Source organism: Tamandua tetradactyla, chromosome 1 (genome assembly GCF_023851605.1).
Source record: "Tamandua tetradactyla isolate mTamTet1 chromosome 1, mTamTet1.pri, whole genome shotgun sequence".
NCBI classification, from domain to species: domain Eukaryota; kingdom Metazoa; phylum Chordata; class Mammalia; order Pilosa; family Myrmecophagidae; genus Tamandua; species Tamandua tetradactyla.
Genome location: NC_135327.1, coordinates 41,249,894 through 41,267,207, shown reverse-complemented (window position 1 = coordinate 41,267,207; position 17,314 = coordinate 41,249,894). Strand labels below are relative to the sequence as shown.

Genomic DNA, 17,314 nt, shown 5'->3' with positions numbered 1-17,314 from the left:
TTTTGTTTCATCTTTTCCAATAAGTGGAGATCAGAACTGTCCTCTTTCCTTTTTCCACCTCTGCCCTCTTGTAGCTTAAAGAAAAGGGGGGAAAGCCTTAAATTGAAATGGAGGCACCTTCTGGAGTTGTCCTGGTGCTTTCCTTGTGTGTGGTTTCATCTCCCTGGATTCTGGGAACTGGGCAGAGAACAATTCCACAGATCTTTCCCCAGGCCTGGAGAGAACTCCACCCATATCCATTCATTCATCCAATGATTTTTTATTGCTCTCCCACTATAAACTTCTTTGGATCCCCCATAGAGCCTCCAGTTGGGGAGCCACATGCATTTAAAAAATGAACGTGTTGATAGCCCTGCCTTAAATTCCAAAAAAGTCACAAAAGAGGTGGTACTGCATTTTGCAATCTCACCGGAGGAGCTGCCTGTACCCTTAAATTTATATAATTACGCAATAGGTACTTTGCCTCTTGGAGAGAAGCAAGGTCATGTGGAAACGTCTGGAGTCGGTCCTGGATGCTCCGTGTCTTCCCACGGGATTAGGCAATAGTGCCGGGCCTCCCAGAGCCCCAGGCAGCAGGAGAATGGAATCGTTTACAGGAGTCACCCAAGCATGGGCCGGCGCTGGTGGTCCATGGGCTGGTTGCCCTTTCCCGGAGGAGTAGGTGGAGGAGGGGGCACACCTAAAGCCTCACATCCCCTGGGGGCCTGTTGGGGTTGATGAGACCCAAGTTAGGTCCTGGAAGTCTCAACCAGTGACCGACCTGCTAAGGGTAAATGGCCTGCCGCTGTCAGTTGTAGGAGGAAGTCATTTTAACGCGTTTTCCCATCAGGAGGGGCATGAGATTGTTTTGGTGTCCAGGGTTTGATGAAGGCTTGTGGGGTGCATCCTAGTGAACCCTTCTTGAAGCCTCGTCCTTGCACAGCACCAGAGCAGCCCTTGGGACCCGGGCAGCGAGGCTGGGATCCTCTGGACTTCCTTTGCCCTCATGTCTCCTAGTGTGCCCATTCCCTTCTCCTCTGACTGCTGCAGGGTTGTTCATTGGGAGTCAGCAGCTTCTTGATGTGAAGGAACCCAGTCTTCTACATCCTCTGTGCCCATCTGAGTTCTGGGCACGGGTTGGACCCGCAAAGATCTATGTGGGGCTGTGCTGTCTGCCCCTCACCCACCTCTGGGGTCCCCCAGAGCCCCTTATCCTCATGCCCATTGTCTTCACTGAGTAACTAACTCCTGGGGGCCCAAACCATCTTGGCAGGCAAAGGAGCCAAGAAAAGAGTAAGAAGCGGCGCTGTCTTCAGAAAGCTTATGGAGTGGTCGGAGAAATGAGGCATTCACATGGGAGAGATAAACAAGATGAGGTCAGATGTTATGGAATTAAATGTGAGCAAGAGCAGCCGTGGAGTGGGAGGGCACAGAAGAAAAGGGGCCAGAGTGCAGTGAGGGAAGGCATCACAGAGAAGGAGGGACACAAGCCAATGGCAAATCCAAGCACCAAGCATGGCCAGATGCCGCTTGTCAGGAGAGCAGGCATTATTCGTTAGGCCAGACCCCCGCAGCCCCCTCCTGTGGCAGGCTAGCCACCCATTCAGTGCCTGTGCAGGCCGGGCAGCTGATGCGATGACAGAAGGGGGCTTGACGTGAGGCAGTAGGGAGTGGTGGGGACTGTGGAGAGCACCAGGGAGCTTTCCCCGACCAGGGGGTGTCGACTCTCCCTGCAGCACCTACCTGGCAGGAGCTCAGGCCCATGTTGCCAAGTCTTTGAGATTTTCAAGAGAAGCCAGAAGTCTGGCTTCTAACATGAAATTGGGGAACTTTTGCAATACTTGCACGAACCAAACTAAACATATCTGTACCCAATTATGGCCACACTGTGACCTCTTGTGGTCCTATGGGTGACCCTGCTTGGGTGCCCTGGCATCTTTCCACTCCCACCCCTACCATGGCCTGACCCACTTTGGACAGTTACCCAGATGCTCAGAGGGCTCCTTTTGTCTGCTTCTGAAACAGGTTGTAGAAAGCCCGCTTACTCTTCAGTGAACAAAACCTGGGGACGAGAAAGCTCACCTCTGGGGAAACTCCTTTTCCCGTGCTCCCTGGACTGCTTGCTGTATTGGACTGGGATTTCTCAGAAAACATTTCAGGCAGCTGGTGGGTGTAGAGGGACACAGTTTTGGGGGCAAAAACAGCGAACCAAGCATTGTGGAATCTGTCACTCTCCAGCAACAATCTCAGCAGCTTTCCTTCCAACTTAATAAACCCGAGCCCTTGTGGCTCGTGCAGCAAGCGTGATGACAAGTAATAACTCATAAGCAAAAGGAAGAAAAAATAATTTTTTGCCTTCTTGACTCATGCCTCTGGCGTGGGAAATCTAGGCAGGGGTGGCCACAAATGTTCTCTGGAGCTGGAAAGCGCAATTCTGGAGAGTATGCAGGCATGAGCTGGGAGGTCTGCGGACTCACTGAGGAGGCAGGGACCTCACAGGGTGTGAGCTGGGCAACTGTGATGTACCCAGGCTTCTCAAGGGGAGCCTGGGTTCTGAAGCCAGCCTGCTTGGGTTCAGATGCTGCTGTGCCGCTTGCTAGCTCTGTGAGCTTGAGTAAGTTGCTTAACCTCTCTGTGCCATGGTTTTTTCATCTTTAATTGTGGATAACAGTAATAATATTTATACAGGGTAATTGAGAATTAAAGCTATTGTATGTAAACCAGTAAGAAGACTATCTGGTGCCTAATAACTGCAATATTACTACTTATTATTATTATTCAACATAATAGAGAGAGGATAAACCTGTCCTTTCTCATAAACAGTAAATACTACTGGGTGGGGTCCATGGGACACGATTATTTACAAGGGATGGAAGTTCATTGCCTCTCATTAACAAAGAGGGGGGGCCTAAGCAGGCGTGACTGATTCTCATCTCAGCAGCTACCCTGTGAAGTAAGGAATAGATATTGTCCCTGCTATTCAGGCCCCAGGGCACTTAAATGACTCTTCATGGTGATTCATCTGTGTTGCCTGTCAGTGGCGATAGCTGCTGGGTGTCCGCTCATCTGTGGGACCCAGAGATGCTTTCTTTAGGGAGCTGAGCTGCCCCATCATGTCCCTCCCAGACCCGTGTCCTGGCTCTGAAAGCAGCACGATTGGCAGTGTTATTCATGGAGGGGAATAGATGCCCATGGAGGTCTGTTCTGCCTGATGGGTCTTCATCTTCTCTCCAGGGGCCCGGGGCTTTGGAGGAGGAGCGTGGCGCCATAAGCTGGGTGCAGATTGGCCACTGCCTGGCTGCGTGATGCTGGGCAAGAGATTAGCCTTCCTGGGCTTTATTTAGTTTCTTAAAGGAAGGTAGGCTCGATCCGTGGTGTCCAATTTGGGAACCAGAAGCCACAGGGGGCTGCTGAGAACGTGAATGAGGTTGATGGATTGAGATGTGCTGGAGTATAAAATACACGACGGCTTCGAATGCAAAATGATGTAAAATAGTTCATTAAGAATTTGTTATCCATGCAATGCAATATTATTTAGCACTGAAATAGAATGGAGTAGTGACGCATGTTACAACATGGATGAACCTTGAGAATTTCATGCTAGGGAAAGAAGCCAGATGCAAATGACGTTTATTGTATGATTCCATTTCTAGGCCAAACTATAAGGTAGACTAGTTATTGCCTAGGAATAGGTGAGGGAGTATTGGGGACTGACTACTAATAGGGGTGATGAACATATTCTATAATTAGAATAGGGTAATGATTGCACAGCTCTGTAAATACACTAAAATCTGTTTAATGTGTACTCTGAAGGGGAGAATTATATGGTGTGTGTGTGTGTATATATATATATATACATAACAGTTCAATAAAGCTGCTAAAATAATTTTTATATTTGGTACATGTTAAAATGATAGTATTTTGGATATACTGGGTTAAGTAAAATATATCACACAATTAATTTCACCTGTTTTTAGTTTTCTGCTGCATCTGCTAGAAAATTTGAAATCTCATACATGGCTTGCATTATATTTCTATTGGACAGCACTGCTTGACATATTCCCTGAAGGTCTTTCCAGTTCCAAAATTATATTCTTCCATGAAATGATCCCCAGGTTTTTACTTCTGATGACTCATTTACTATCATGGCTGAAACCCAACTTGAAAAAAAGTTCATTCAGGCCTTTAAAAATATATATATATTTTTGCAAAACTCAATTTTTAAATAGAAAGCCCAGAAGGAGGCACAGATTTGCACAAGTTGAGCTCGAGAGCCAGGACCCTCACCCTGTCCAGCCATGGTGAGCTGCCAAGAGTGGTCCATAACCGCAGACAGGGCTGTTCTATGAATCTACGGTCTGAGACGAAGCGCGTGCGTTCCTCAATCCAACCTCCTCTCGGGAGATTGGCTCTAAGCCTGTGGCAGCCGAGGGGTGGACAGTGTCTCAGGCAGTAGCTCCCTGAGTGGCAAAAGGCCTTAACCAGAGCCCAGCTGAGCAGGGGACCATCCTCACGTCCCATTTGGCCCAGCTTGAGACCAGGTGTTTGTCTTTTATTCTCAAAGAAGGCTCCATGTCAAAACACAGATCTTGGTCCCCAGTTTCACCTCCAGAGAGGGCGAGAGGTGTGCTTGGAAAGCAGCACTTTAGTCTTCCAGGAAATGTTGACCAAGCGCTGATTCTGTTCCCTGCCTTTTGCTTGGTGCTGTAGGGAAAATTCCCAAGTCAAACTTCCATCCTTTTGTGAAGAGACCAGTTTCCTGAAAGAACTGGGGCATGTCTGGGTCTCCGCAGAAGAGCCCCTGAATATGATGACTTGTCTTTCCATGGAGAGGGAAGTCTTTCCCTTCACTGCTCAACCTGATTTCTTAGGGTCCCCAGTGAGTGCCTCTCAGTCCTGGGGTGATGAACCCTTGGGAATCCTTGCATGCTTTAGCACCAGCACTTGGGTGGGTTCTTGTTTGGAACGTTCCTAGAGAATTTTACCTGTTTTCATTTAAACAATTGGCAGGAGCATTCACGGTCTGGGGAAGACCCAGCTGCCAATCACTGAAGGCAGAACCCTCTGTCTCACCCTCTCCCCAGCAGCTGTCACCTCTTCTCTCTTGACAGGCTGCTTCTTGCTCCTTGAGCCATTCCTGCCAATTTCAGAAATGCATAAGGGCAGGGAAAGTGAGCTCCTTTGCAGAAAGTTACTTTTAATATTTTTTTCAGGAAACAAGGCAAACTCAAACACCCAAACCATGATTTAAATGATAATTAGATTGACAGAGAAATAGTAATTAAAAAAAAAATAACAAGGGGGACTGCACGTTTCTCTAGCTTTTCCACCAAACACAAGATTTGTGAAGATCTCCAAGGGAAAAATAAGCAGGCCAGGAGCTCATATTTGGTAGAAACCATATAGATGCAGCACAAAATGCAGAAAACTAGATGAAGGCCAGTTGCTTCAGAAAACAGAGGGTTTGTGGGGGCGCTAAACAAGTCGGTGGAAACCATGCCCTGTTCTGGCACTAATTCACCAAAGAAGCCATTTCATTAGAAGATTTCCATTTTTAAATCAGTGCAGGGAGAGGTTCCATTTCACAATTAAATCAGGGTCAGGTGAGTTTTGCTGTAATATATCAAGGAGCGATGACACTGTAGCTACTGGAAGATAATTTGGCTTTGAACAGAGTTATTTTGGGGATCTCCCAGGAGAGCATAGCTTACTGACATGGCTCTGCTGCTGAGAGGAAACCCTGTGTGTCAGGGAAGGCTTCCCGGAGACAAAAAACCAACAGGATGTATACACATATATATGTGTGTATATGGTTTCAGTTTCTTGCTTGTTAAAACAAATACCCTACAGTGGATTGGCTTAACAACAGTAATTTACTGGCTCATGGTTTCAGAGGCTACAAGGCTTGTTTCTTCCTGGGCTCGGTATGTCTTCAGGCTGACTGAAAATCCTTGGGGATTCCTTGGCTTTTTCATTCCATGGCAGTGCACATGGTGGCATCTTCTCTTCTCTTGACTTCCAGCTTCTGGCTGCTCCCTGTGGTGTCTCGCTCTATGGCCTTCTCTATAAGGCCTCCCAAAAATAGGATTAAGGCCTGTCTTGACCCAGGTAGGCCACACATTAACTGGAGAAAACTCACCGGAGGTCCTACTTACAAAGGTTTCATACCCACAGGAATGGATTAAGATTAAAACATGTTTTTCTGGGCTATGTAACTCCAAGCCCCCACAGTATGTTAAGAGATTTATTGGAAAGAATTGGCCCACATGATTGTGGGTGCTGGCAAGTCTGAAATCTGTAGGGGGGAGACCAGCAGGCTGGCAACTCTAAGAGGAGTTGATGGTGTCGCCTTGAGGCAGAGTTTCTTCTTCCCGAAACCTCAGCTTTTTGTTCCTCCTGCCTTCAGGTGATGGATGAGGCTCGCCCACCTCTAGCAGGGCCATCTCCTTTACTTAAAGTCAGCTGACTGCACATACTACTCCCGTTAATTAGCTAACTTCCCGGTAACATCCAGGCCAGAGTTTGACCAAACAACTGGATGCTGTTGCCTAGAAAGTTGACACATAAGATTAGCCTTCCTGCCTTCCAGACCACAGACGGGAGAAGTAAGACGGCGGTTCTGGCAGAGCAAGTGGAACAAGTGGGCAGCTAAGGAGGTGTGGAGGGACGGCTGGTGCTGTGGGGTTCTGTGCCCGCCTTGGCAGTGAAGGCTCCAGAGGCCACTGGGCGTCAGTTCTCAAATAGGCCCTTCTGTGGCCCCGGCACCACCACGTGCTCATCCGAGGGGTGTTGGCAATTCCCTTGACGGCTGGGTTGGTACGCCGCCCTCTCGGGGGCGAGGCCTGGGACCCAGAGACCTTTGGGGTCAGGCTCCATGGCGCCCGGAAGCAGAGCTGTGAGGGGGACAGCACCCCATAGGGCTTCCAGTTATGCAGAGTTGGGAGCTTGACCGCACGGCTGCCGCACTCCAGTGGGGCCCACGTCTGGGGGCTGATTGTGCACGCCGAACTTGACCCTGGTGCTTGCTGCTGCAGGGTGGCCTCTCTCAGTTTCCCTCCCAGACACTGCATGGTGGGGGTGGGGTGGTGTCCATAATAACATACGCATGGATCCTTCTGCAGCGTTGTTTTCCCCTCAGTGCTTCATGTGGCAGATGCTCACACATGCACATCCATGGAAAGACGTAGCACCCAGACACCCAGCACCTACATTCTACCGTAAACATTTTGCTATATTTACAACACGTTTTTGGCCATGGTATCATTTCTTTATGATGTCCCTGACATATTTTATTTTCCTTTTGAAAGAACAGCCCAGTTCTCTCATTCTCAAATGGGAACCTCGAGGGGGAGAGTGCATAAGCAGCCTCGTGAGTGAGGCCGAGGTAAGTTTCCAGATGTCCTGACTTCAGGGCGGTAGAAGATGAAGGACAAATGCCTGGCATGGGAGTGAGAAGGTGAGGGTGCCGGGCCGGCTGTGCTGCTCAGAAGCCAGCAGTGCACCAGGGGGAAGCACCTTTCTTCTGCCAGGAAACCATGAGCTGAGGTGAGGGTCGCGTTGCCTGTGGCCTGATGCATAGCAGAGACTTCACATTTATCCTGTGGCCTTGGGCAAGTCTCCAAACTGGATTTTGAGCCATTGGTTTTCATTTAGGAAATGAAGATAATGCCCATCTCAAAGGCCATTGCAAGGATGATGTGAAACAGGTGCCTCGAAAGTAGCCCCAGCAGTGCACGTGGGAGGCATACGCTGGGTGCAGATAGTATGATGACACAGCCACCTTGCACAGAGCCCAGCACGTAATGCTCAGGGTGATAGATCTGTTGTATTGCTGGAATTATACAGGTGTCACAGGCAGAAATAGCAGTAGCAGCAAGGGCTGTAGTTATTGTAAAGATGAACCATCCTGATCCGAAACCAAAAGAACCAGAGAGAAAAATCTTCTCTGTTCACACTCTATGCATCCTCTCTGTAAATTCGTGAGAAACGTTGTGACGTTTGCTTTGGTAGAATAGAATTTTCTGCTTTATTGCTTCCCCCAAAAGATTGAAACTGCTTTCTCTGCGAGCCTTTGGAGAAGGCCTGTTTGTCATCACCACTGTGAGTGCTCGTGTACAGTAGATCATGGTTACCTGGGCTCTGCTGTCCCCAGTCTGATCAGCTCCCCTGACTTCATGTTTGTTATTGGGCCTGGGTGACAGTTTGCTGCCATCATTGGAGAGAATGAGATAGACTCAAGTTACCCAGTCAATGTGTTTCCAACTATAACCAAATCAGGTTGTCCTGGAAGCAGGAGTTGGCAAGGGGACGAGGTCCGCAGCCCCCCAGAAGCCCACAGCCCTGTGGGTACTCTTCGCTGCTTATTAAACAGATGCCAACATGTGCTTCACTGTTTGTGGCTTTCATTGAATTTGACTGAGACAAGAAATCCTCTCCAAGAGGTGGGATTTATTCAGGGGATGCTGTATCCTTTCCCACTTGTACCCCCTTTCTTTACTGCCATTTTGAGGCAAGAGCCCCTAGAATTGGCCCTCAGGCTGCCATGAAGGGGTCAAGGAATAAGATGGGAAGGTGGCAGGTGCTGTGACTTACTCGGCAGAACGAACCAGTTTTGACCTGAAGGATATTAGATCCCTGGCATGGTGGGTGTTGGATGTGGGACTGTGAGGAGCTGTCTCTTTTCTAATTCAATATTTTTGTGTCCAGGTAAGCTAATAGATGGGGCAGTTCACTAGTGTGTAGGACCAGCTTTAGGAAGGAGGAAGAAGTCCGTGCAGTACTAGGTTCCATAGGTAGAAAGTTGCAGAACAGTAATTTGAACCAAGGTGTGATGTTTCTCCAAGCAATACTTTCATCTTCTTAACAAAAGACTCAGTCAGCTACCTCATTCAGAACACTTCATGCTGCCAACATGGAAAACCCTTAACCCATTTGGAGGGGGTATCCGCACATGCTACTGGTAGGTTGGGTAGCTGTCGAGGCTGGTGGGATCAATGGACTGGAGAGGTCTGTAAAGACCCAGCTGTGGTGTCTGCTTTCCCTCTCTTCATTATGTTAGCTCCAGCCCAAGGCCAGCTTTCTCCGTAGTGGCAAAATGGCTGCATCAGCTCCAGGCATCTCCTCTTCACAGGCTGAGAGAAATTTGATGTCAGCAGCTTCTTTGGGAAGTGTAGTGGACTTCATTCCCAGAAGGCCTGCAAACCTTCCCTCCCATCTCACTGACTAGAAGGGGACTGCTTATCCCTTCTACAGTCAGGGCAGATTGACTTATCTGAACCCATCACTGAGAAAAGGGGATCCCTCAGTTCTGTTGAAATAATGGGGCCCATCCTTGGAGTCAAGGTGGGGTCAACCCTTCATAACATTGTACTGCTGCCCACTGGGAAGGGGTGGAAGAATCTTAGGCAAAGGATCCTGATGCCATTATACCTGCCCCCGAGGGACATTTGGTAAGCCCCAGTTACTGTAACTGTGACCCACCTGCCCTTTTATCTACCCACTCATCTTTCTGCCATGGAGTGATTTCGGCATGGTTCCAGAAGCTCTGCCACCCTCCTTCGTTCCCAGAATCCCTTGCTACATCGCCACTCTCAGCTTCTGCATGCGTGTGGGTGTGTGTACATCGTTTTAGTGTCTCCACCCCCAATCGCACTCCCACCTTGTTTCCTTCTTTCACTTTCAGAACCTTTTCCTTTGTGTTTTTCTTTTTGGCTCTCTGTCAGAGGACTTACTGCTTTGGCTAGAGGAGTCCATGAAGGACTGGCTATCTCATGGCATTCAGAGCCAAGAAGCCTGCATGACTTCAGGAGAGAGAATTCCACCTGGAGAGAAGGGAGCAGATTGGGATGGAAGGAGTAAACTGCACAGAGTGAGATGAAGCAAACCTTAAATACTGATTATTGGTTATCGTTTTCAAGTGGGGAAGTTATTGGAAGTCTGCTCTTAGATATCAGTGCTCATTGTCTGGAATCAGGAAAATTGCACAGGCAGCAACGTGATGTCAGCAAAGCCTGTCTGGGGTTAGCGTGCCCAGTATCCTGCCCATGTGCCTCCTCTCTCCCTGTCTTTCCTTTCCTGTTTGTCAGTCTCCAACATAGAACTGAAACCTGAGAGGGCGTGGGACCTATCTTTCTTTCCACTTGACCTTGTTACTCTCCTATTGCTGGTTTCAATTTCCAGTTTGGAAAGATGCAAGAAATGGGCCAAAGAGTAGGAAAAAAGGAGAAAGGCTTTGTGCTTCAATGAAAACCACCCTCCCCACCCTCTCCTCTGTCTTGACCCTCTTATTGTGAAGCATCAAGAGGGTATTTTTGTTCTGGTGTCAAGTTCCATGGTGAGAGGACAGAAGAGAAGAGAAAAACATCAGAAAACCTATGTTTCCATGGCTCTGGACCAATCGCATCTTCCCACTTGCCTCAAGAGAAGTTGTTTTCAAGATGAAGCCAAGGTCACCTTTGGTGGCTGACATTATCTGGTGTCCCTTGGGGCATATGATCGGCCCTCCTAGGATTCCAGCCCCGCTGCGAGAGGCAGCTCTGGGAGCTCAGGCTCCTGTGGCAAAAGCATGAACCTGGGTCCCTGTATTTGGACACAGAGCCTTCTCCAATAGGACTTGGCCCACTCAAAAGTGTGGCTTGGAATTTGGGGGAGTTAATGCTCCTGGGTCAGCCCTCACCTAGTGGGAATGAGAGTCATAGCCTTCGTCCTTCAGGTGGACAATTTTTGGAAGCCTTCTAGGTGCATCTCTGAACTTCTAATGGGATTGTACCTTTGTTGCTAGCAACCCTTATCTGTCTTTATATCCTTTCCCGGTCTTATTTCTCCATATCTCTCACTCCTTCGTCCTGAGGTCCCCTCTGAATCAGCTACTTGCACCCAAGCCTTTGCTCAGGCTCAGCTTTTGGGGATCCCAATATAGGACACATCGTAGCATTGCAAAAATGGCATTGCTCTTCTAAAGCACCATTAAAGCAATGTCACAGTGACGCTTGAGGCTTCTGTTTGACGGGGCTAGCCTCTGGCTGTCAGCTGGGCCAGGCTGGCAGGATATTTTTTTGGGCTATGCAGAGACTCTCTCTCTCTCCATTGTCAGTGGCCAAACACCACCCCTTGCGGCATGACTGTAAACCTATTATGCCCCATTGTCATCTTAAGTCCTGTGTAGTTGTCCCAATGTATTTGCAGCTTTACTACTTTGACTTGCCAGAGGCTCTGTGTTCACAGCAGACGGGACATTCATGTGGAGAAAAGATTGAGCTCTCTGCTTGGACATTCCATGAAGGACTCAACACAGTGAGGCTGAAGGTAGGGCAGTTTGGGGAAGAGCTCTCCTGAGTTTCTAGTGTGAATTTCACCAGACTTTACATGGGATGGGATAAAAAGGTAGACATGCGCATCAGCTAGGAGTCTCTCAGTTGCTCTTAAGAGAAAAGACAGCTCAATCTGGCTTAGGCTAGAAAGGGAATACATTGCAACATGTCATTGAAAAAGTCATTATTAGGCTGGCTTCAGATACCGAGGGGCTGAAATGGGAAGTCATCAGGATCTGGGCTTTCTCCACCTCTTGGTTTGGCTCTGCTCACCTGTATGCTGGCTGCAGTCTTGGACTCTAAACCCGCAGACTCTCCTCCAAAGCCCACTGGGAGTCTCCTGGGAGCTCTGCTTGTGACCTAAAATCTACACTGACTGGATTGGTTCTGATTGGGGGCACATCTGAGAACCAATCATTGTGGCCTGGAGGATGTGGGGCTCTGATTGGCCAGGCCTTTAGTGTGGATTCCATTCTTGGATGGGTGGGTGGGGCTTCCATCTAGACCACGTGGACTGGGCAATGGGTAGGCGTGGCGCCCCAAATGAAAATTTGAGATTGACTCAAAGGGAGAAGGGATGCTGGGTGTGAGGATGGGGTTGGAGGACAGGCACCAGAGTCTCGATGTAGTTAGATTTTTAATTCATCAGTAGAGATGAACTAAACCTCAATTCTATGCAAGGCCCGGAGAGCTAATAAGAAAGAATTGCTGCTGCCTTCAAAAAGCTTGTTATCTAATGCAGGAAAGACAAAATATACATGGATAACTATAACTATAGTGGAATGACTGAGAACAGGGTTCTCATTACTTTATGAGCAGATGAAATGTTCTTTCTCACTTTTCACGTAATTTCTCTTCTCCCCTTCCCTCCCTCTTCCTTCTCTAACCCCCAAGAGCCCTGATGCATGGAACATTTGAAGAAACGTGTTCAATCAGAATTTCAGACAAGAAGAAATTGCTTTGTGTTTCTCTTCCCCCTGTCTGACTCCCTAGTGATATTTTATTCTAGGCATGAACTAAGAAAAGGCCAGAATTAAGAAAAGCTCAGTTCTTGCCCTGTTCTATAATGGCAAGGCAGTCTGGGAGGAAAAAACAGATAATTGTAGACTATTTTATGGACTCCTGAGCTGGTTGTGCACATCATATTCCTTGAATGCATAATACTTCCATGTACATTTCCTGTGAACCAGGACATTTGCTTATGTTATAACCTTAAGTGCAGTTATCAAGTTCAAGAAGTTTAATATTGATGTCAAGTTTATGTTTTATCTTCCATTTTTTTCTTATCCCATTAATGTTATTTTGAGTCTTTTCTCCTCCATTCTTAGATCCCTTCCAGTATCAAGCATTGAAGTTATTTGCCATTATTGCTTTCTTTTTCTGTTGTTCTGTTTCTCTTTCTTTTTCTTTAAATTGTGGTAACATATGTACAACATAAACTTTCTCCATCCCAACCCCTCCCAAGCACACCGTTTGGTAGAATTGATCACAATCACAGTGTTACAGGACCCTCACCACCATTCATTGCTAGAACTTTCCTTTCATCCCAAAGAGAAACCCTACGCTCATTTTCCATTAGCTCCCCATTGCCCCAGCTCCCCACTCCTGGTAACCTGTATAGGACGTTCTGTCTCTATGAGTTTGCATATTCTCTAGTATTTTCTTTGTAATTACCAAGGGGCTTAAATTTAACATTCTAAATCTATAACAATCTTGTTCGCTTTGATACCAACTTAACAACTTTAAGAGCATACATAAACTGTGCTTTTATGCTCCTCCATCCCACACCTTTGTGTAGTTCTTGTCACAAATTGCATATTTATACATCATGAGTCTGAAACCATTGATTTATCATTACGTTTTATGCATTTGTGTTTTAGATACTATAAGAAGTAAAGGGGAGGTTACAGATTAAAAATACAATAGCACCAGTATTTATATTTACCCATGTCCTTATCTTTACTGGAGATCTTTATTTCTACATGTGGCTTCAGTCATTTGTCTTGTGCCCTTCCTTTGAACTCTCCTTGGCATTGCTTTCAGGGCTAGTCTAGTCATGGCAAAGTTTCTCAGCTTTTATTTACCTGAAGATGTCTTACTTCCTCCCTCATTTTTGAAAGACTGTTTTACCCATACAGAATTCTTGATGGCAGTTTTTTGCTTTCAGCATATTAAAAATGCCTTCCCATAGCCTTCTTGCCTCCGTGGTTTTCAGTGAGAAATTGGCACAATTTTTTTTTTTACTGAGTCTCCCTTTATGGGACATGTTGCTTTTCTCTTGTGGCTTTTGGAATTCTCTCTGTACTTTTGTATTCACCAGTTTGATTCTGACAGGGAGCAGTGTGGGTTTCTTCGGGTTGCTCCGGTTTGGAGTTCATAGAGCATCTTGGATTTTAATGTTCTTACCTTTGGTTAAATTTGGGAAGTTTTCAGTCGTGATTTCTTTGAATGTTCTCTTTGCCCCTTTCTCTCTTTTCTCTCTGGGACCCCCGCAATGTGTACATTGGTATTTTTGATGGTGTCCCACAGGCTCCCCAGGCTCTGTTCACCTTCCTTCTTATTTTCTTCCTTCTGCTCCTCTGACTGAATGACGTCAGTTGCTTTGTCTTCAAGTTGATTCTTTCTTCTTCCAGCTCCAACCTGCTCTTGGACACCTCTGGGGAACTTTAAATTTCTTTTGTTGTGGTATTTAGCTCTGTTTGGCTTCTCTTTATAATAGCCATCTCTATTGATATTCTCTTTTTTTAAGACAATTTTTTTTTTTTGACATGGGTAGGCTGCGGGAATCGAACCTGGGTCTCTGGCATGGTAGGCGAGAATTCTGCAACTGAGCCACTGTTGCACTGCCCTTTAATGCAATTTTATTGAGCTTCTCTATTGATATTCTCTTTGTGTTCATCTGTTATTTTCCTGATTTCCCTCAGTTCTTTGGTCATGTTTCCCTTTAGCTCTCTGAGTATATTTAGGACCATTTTTAAAAGTCTTTGTCAGAAATACCCCAGATCTGGTCCTTCTCAGTGATGGTGTCTGATGCTTTTATCTTCTCCTTTGCCTGGCAACTTAGGTTCTGTTGCTTTGTATGTCATGTCATCTTTTATTGAAACTGGAAATTTTGGTAGTTTGTTATGTCTAGAATTTAGACTTTAAAATGTCTGTTCCTTAACCTGGTATCCAGCTACGCCAGAGCTTTCCTTGAATGCCAGGAGCCGACCAAAAAGAAAAAAACAAAAAACACCTTTCCCATTATTTGCAGGTTGACCTGTACTCAGTGCTCTTACTCAGGACTTGTCCGTATGCACTTGGAGAACACTCCAGGCCCAAGTGTGGGGGCCTTCATGAACCTTTCTGCACATGCCTCATGTCTGGGGCGTGCACATAGGGACTCCCCCATTTACACAGTCCCGCACATCCCCTCTTCCCTAGGAAACAGCTTCCTCATGGTTCCAGGCACTGCACAGCATGTCCTGTAGCTAGCGGTCCCTTGCTCCAGGCAGCACAACTTGACTGCAGGTTCTGTAGGAGAGCTCTCTCAACTGCCTTCTCAATGCAGGGCAAGTCTTGGGACAATGATCCCTCAGGCCACCACCAGATTGTTCCAGACCCACATGTTCCCAGCATGTGCATGGGTGTTCCTTTGCTCCTCTGAAACCAGGATCCGCACTGAGAGTGTGGGCTGAGCACTTGAGAGGATGGGGCAGGGGCCAGCCAAGGCGTCAGGAGATCCTACAGCTCTTAAGTAATCTTTTTACTGATTGAACATTTGCCCTCTTACTGCAATCCTTTAACTGTTTTCTGAAGCATTTAGAAAGATCTTTCTGCCAATGCTTGCTGGGTGTTCAAGGCTTCTGTGGGTCGATAGAGCCCTCAGGCACCTCATTCTACCACCTGGCCCAGAGGGTTTAAGGTCATTGCCTTTCCTTTGCTTTCCCTTAGCCCCCCTCATCATGGTGACAGAGTAGGGCTCTGCCTTGGTTGATGACCAAGGAACAGGGGCATCCTACTTAAGAGATAAGCTTAGTCTAGGCACTAACCACATGTATCTACCTAGATTTTCATTTCCATTCATGAAAGTTAACATAAAAACTCAGTTTCCCAGTTGTACTAGCAATCAGGTATGGGGTGGTGGCTACTGTTTTGGGCAGTGCAAGTATAGGACATTTTCATCATTGCAGAGTTCTTTTGGATGGTGCAGATCTAGATTGATCACAATGGTCCTTGGGGTTTTCAGTCTTTTAACATGTAGAAAATGATCTTGGGAAACATTATTTCAGGATCTCGGAGAGGAATAGATAACTGCCGACACATTCTCCCACCCACCTACCAAATGTATCTCTTTGCAGTTTTCTGAAGCAATTTGGCAGGTTGACATTGGGCCAGATGGCCGAAGAGAAGCCCCAGAGAGTATGACAAGTAGCACTTGAACTACTAGCCCCTATCTGAAAGGTGATTTCAATTTCAGGGCTGGGAACCCACATTACATGCCTCAAGTTGTATGTGGGCACCTGTTGCCATCGCCCTCACCCCTCTGGCTTTTCTTCCCCGTTTCCCCCTTCCTACTACCCCACCCACCCTTGAAAGCTGCCTTTGTTGTGACACCAGTTGCCCAGACACCAACCCAGGGCTTGAGTTCAGGGGGCTTCCTGCTCTTGGGCATGCACGCGGGGATACTGGGAGCAAGTGGGGCATTGGCTGATGATGCCCGTGCGCCTGAGGACAGCCTGGCCCACCTCCCTTGGTGCAGCTGGCTCTCAGTTTTAGTATTTCTCCTGACTGCTGTATTCAGTGAGAACTGGCAGGTACCTGTTCTTGGTGGGGTTTAACTGGTAGTCTGTGGAGTTACAGGCCCGAAGAGAAGAAGTTTCTCTCTCCTCCATGCTCTTCCTCCTGGAGGACGGAACCTGCGACCAGTCATGGCAGCATCTCCTTGCTTCCATTCTTGCCATTTCAATTCTGAAGGCACTATTCCATTCGGGCTCCTCTGTCCCAAATGAAGTTTCTTAAGAGTCTTTGAGCTACTGCAGAATGCATTGGCTGGGAGACGTGCCATTTCCTATCTGAACCACAGCCCAACTGGGGAGCATGTTTGCATCTTACTACTCAGATCCTTCCATTCATTCCTGCATTTGTTTAAGCGTGTGTAAAAGAGCCTCTTTACTCAGAGTGGGGCTGGGACCAGCAGCACTGCAGCCCCTGGGAACATGCTAGAGATTCAGAATTTCAGAGCCCACCCCAGGACCATTTGGACTAAATGCATTTTAGCAAGATCCCTAGTGGTATGCATGCATGTGAATGTTTGAGAAGAGGCCCCAGATTGGGCATATGTGTGTCCATAAAAGAGAAATTGAGAGAGAGGATGCTAGTCCCTTAGGAGAGGGGTGCTTATCCAGGTGGGGCCAGATGGGAGGGACATCCATGAAGAGGCCTAAGATTGGAGCTACTACAAATTCTGAAATACGGGAAAGACATCAAGAGGCCAAGAGGCTGCAGGAGAGATGCAGCAAAGGCAGAGAAAAGAGAACCTGAGAACAGTCTCATAGTCTTACAGTTGAGCTCAGATCCCTGAGATGTCTGTAAGATACTCAGAGGTTATTAAAATAAAGTGAAGTTTATTAGAATAAACACATTTACTTTATTTAATAGGTCAATGAAGAAAGATGGGGATATTCCCAGAAACAGAATGACCTGAAACCAGGCTGCAGGGATTTGGTTTTCTAAAGCCTCCATACAGGACTGCCATGGAAGGGTGTTAGGAAGGTGTATGGAGGGATTTTGAATGGCAAGATGGAACTGGGAAGACCAGAGAGCTGCTGTGCAAAAGTGTGAAGTAGTTTGGGGAAGCAGACATCATCAAGATAAGATGGGATGCATTTCATGGGAACTGGCTCACAAAGAATGACTATCATCCATGAAGGAGTGTATATGTCTATCCATCTGTCCATCCTTCCATCTATCCATCCATTTAACCAGTGGCTATTTGGCATTCACCTACTTGCAGGTGAGGACACTGATGAGAAAAACAGACTGGC

The 17,314-nt window shown here is 47.1% G+C and overlaps 1 protein-coding gene and 1 long non-coding RNA gene across 7 annotated transcripts in view; one reads left to right on the top strand and one right to left on the bottom strand.

Moving 5' to 3' along the window:
* LOC143684160 (uncharacterized) overlaps positions 1–11,668 on the bottom strand; it is a 34,052-nt gene extending 22,384 nt beyond the window's left edge. Inside the window, exon 1 of the long non-coding RNA XR_013175882.1 lies at positions 11,562–11,668. This is a non-coding gene — a long non-coding RNA (uncharacterized LOC143684160). The remainder of the gene's footprint in view (positions 1–11,561) is intronic.
* The window catches only part of SLC24A3 (solute carrier family 24 member 3), a 540,914-nt gene that overhangs the window by 42,547 nt on the left and 481,053 nt on the right, over positions 1–17,314 (top strand). The gene's annotated exons all lie outside the window — the stretch shown is intronic.